The 3,375-nt window shown below is 49.5% G+C and overlaps 1 protein-coding gene across 1 annotated transcript in view; it reads left to right on the top strand.

Moving 5' to 3' along the window:
* Nucleotides 1-3,054: 3,054 nt before the first annotated feature.
* The window catches only part of LOC139760646 (U-scoloptoxin(11)-Sm5a-like), a 22,288-nt gene continuing 21,967 nt past the window's right edge, over nt 3,055-3,375 (top strand). Inside the window, exon 1 of the mRNA XM_071684073.1 lies at nt 3,055-3,375. This exon is cut by the window's right edge and continues 225 nt beyond it. The gene's annotated coding sequence lies outside the window, so the exon portion shown is untranslated.

The raw sequence follows: 3,375 nt of genomic DNA, 5'->3' as shown, positions 1-3,375 counted from the left end.
CCAGTAGAGTACATCATCCTGTACGGTGAGAGACGCTGGCTTTTCACTTGCCAGGGAAGGCACCGCCTCCTCGCTGTACGCACACTTTCCCCACCTCTTTATCATGTTTACTTTGGGTGAGACTATGTATGAATCTACTCCCTCGGTCCCTTAGCTGATCTGACACCGTGCTTTGTCAGTGCTGCCCATCGCCACTAGAATTTCTTTTTCTTGGGTGTCCCGTCCTCTCTTGATTCATCGTGGTCCTCGTCTACGCTCAACTATCACCACAGATCTGCTTCTTTCCCTGTCCTATTTCATTAGTCTTAAGATAATTGATTGAAATAAATAGTTGTCCCTATTTTCATCTCCAACTGCATCAAAGGTAGAGTCTTTCCCTCAAACTCAGTGACTCCTTCCTCCTTCACCTACTCAGATCCTACCATCACCCTCGACCCCCACCCCAGCGCCCTCACCGACATTCTCGTAAAATCCTTCACATTCTGTCAACACTTTGGATAACTTCTCAGGGCCCCTACCTGGCACTGAGTTTCTGCCACCTTGTCCTCATCCGTGTCATCCACCAGCGGACTTCCTGGGGGACCTGTTTTATCATCCACCTCCAGCTGCTACGTCACAGTAGCTCTGTCTTTGATGTTGCATTCCCTTTGGTCTTCCAATGCCTCCTTAAAGTGATACGATTCTTCCCTCCTTCTCGTTTAGAATCCAGTCTGATTACCTCTGGTCATCTGTAGTTTCCAGTAGACTGTTCATGGCCTCGCGTTGTAACTTTATATATATATATATATATATATATATATATATATATATATATATATATATATATATATATATATATATATATATAAACACCTGTATATATCATGTGTATAACATATATTTGTCTCGAGGCGTGTGATACTCCTACAGTAAATGTATACAGGCTCTACCTATGTGAATTCCCAGGCCGCCAATCTTCCCCCACCCTCCCCCACTCAGACTAATTGCCACTTTAGCAGTTTGTGCTGAATCAAGACCTGAGGTTAGCCAGGCCCGTAATTGCCCCTCGACTCAGCGTTGGTTGAGGAGGTTAGTAAGGGGTGGGAACAGGTCTCCCTCCAACTCGCATGTTTTGTACTGGTAGTAGAGTAATGCCAGCCTGCAGGTACTACTGGCGCTCTGGCCTATGTGATCTTAACCATGTGAACTATGAAGTCGGTGGCCAAAGATCTAAGACACTCTGGTTTGGAATATGAAAGAAAATGAAAATGAAAATAGATAGAGCCTTTAACGGATACGTCTAAACAAACCCCTATATGAAATGCCACAAAACTTTATTGTTGATAAGAAGATACCTGAAATTTTAAGACGGTGACCATTATTTGTATCCAGTCTGTAAAACTTACAAAACACACACACACACACACACACACACACACACACACACACACACACACACACACACACACAAACACCTGCACGTATAAACTATAGAGAAATCTATAGGTAAAGTAGTATAATCGTATGGATTCATCTGGATTACTAATACAGACACACTAATGAATTGTCGGCGGCCAGGTAAGGAAGGACCCGTGTACACCTGTGTGAATGACCCAGCTGATGCGACTCTGGCAAGTGACTCACGTAGAGGATATGTCTTGGCAAAGGAGGAGTAAAACGACCCCAGTATGTTCAAGGTGTGGGGTAGGTACCCACCTCGACGCTAAGGTCATACAATGACCAGTTGCAAGTTTTCACTTCCTGTCTGGCCACAGGTTCTCCTCACTACATGCCTGGTCACAAGCTCTCCCCACCACACGCCTGTTGACACGCCTCCCCGCACTCCTCACCGTCCACTCTCTAGTATCCTGGACATTTGTGTTTATAGAACTGTGATTATGCCTATTGTTGTTGAGTGTTCTTGCTTGTGCCAGACTCTGATGTTTTTCATTTCCTTTTTGTCGTAAACATACATCCGGAGTCACAGGAAGCGAGGGCATTGATGATGAGGAGGTTCGTGATAAAGACACTGGTGATTATAGATAATCAATCTTGATGACAATAATGATGATATTTTCTTATCATTATCCCTAGCATCACTGCCATAATTACCGTGATAGCGATGATCATCACCACAGTCAGCCTTCTTGTTTGTATCGTGCGTCTGGCTGGCATCATGCCCAAGGGTCGTATATCTTCGTGCTCGAGGGACCGTACAGTCGTGCTCGAGGGACCGTACAGTCGTGCTCGAGGGCTCGTACAGTCGTGCTCGAGGGCCGTGCAGTTGTGCTCGAGGGTCGCACAGTCGTGCTCGAGGGGTCGTACAGTCGTGCTCGAGGGCTCGTACAGTCGTGCTCGAAGGGTCGTACAGTCGTGTTCGAGGGGTCGTCCAGTCGTGCTCGAGGGTCGTACAGTCGTGCTCGAGGACTCGTACAGTCGTGCTCGAGGGCCCGTACAGTCGTGCTCGAGGGTCGCACAGTCGTGCTCGAGGGCCGTACAGTTGTGCTCGAGGGTCGTACAGTCGTGCTCGAGGGTCGCACAGTCGTGCTCGAGGGCCGTACAGTTGTGCTCGAGGGTCGTACAGTCGTGCTCGAGGGGTCGTCCAGTCGTGCTCGAGGGTAGTATGTTCATGCTCAAGGCGTTAACAGTTAACTGTTCATAACACTTATTTCTATTGGACTGATTCGAGGCCCCACATGTGCCTCTCACGATAACACAAAGTCAAGGAAGGAATGTCTGCACTGTGGCCGTGGTGCTATTGAGGGAAGGACCTGCGTCGTCGAGAGTGTCCTACTGGCGTCGAAATCCTGCCCGGGCGCTCTCCTCACCCGTCAGTAGAGGGAGTGAGAGAGAGACTCTCGCCCCACATGGCATTCCTATATGCTGCTTGGCTCCTTAGGCTGACTACCGGGTATTTAGAGTATTTAGAAGGAGGGAGGATCCCCTTCCTCAAAAATCCTGGCCAGCGTGACAGAAGGTGTGGGTGGGATGTGGGCGAAGTGGGCGGCGACGCGCGTGCGTGGGGACGGTGGGGGCGGTGCGCCGCTGTCCACCAGCTATATATAACAGGCGTCCTCCTCACCTGAGTAGCAAACGGCCCCGCAACACCTCGCAAGAGCCACCGACCCGACCACCCCCCGGAGGTGACTGACTGTGAGAGAGAGAGAGAGAGAGAGAAAGAGAGGGGGAGAGAGAGAGAGAGAGAGAAAGAGAGGGAGAGAGAGAGAGAGAGAGAAAGAGCGAAAGAGACACACACACAAGGACAGGAACGAAGTGTTGTGCTCAACGCCAGGAGAGGACCAACCGCCTCACGCTCTCGCTACCCATACACACAGAGGAGCTCTTATACACAGATTTTACCTCGACCGACCGCTCGCCAGGTGAAGTCGCCATGGC

Source organism: Panulirus ornatus, chromosome 37 (assembly GCF_036320965.1).
Source record: "Panulirus ornatus isolate Po-2019 chromosome 37, ASM3632096v1, whole genome shotgun sequence".
Lineage (NCBI taxonomy): Eukaryota > Metazoa > Arthropoda > Malacostraca > Decapoda > Palinuridae > Panulirus > Panulirus ornatus.
The sequence above is the reverse complement of the archived record's forward strand: the minus strand, read 5'-3'. Positions and strand labels throughout refer to the sequence as shown.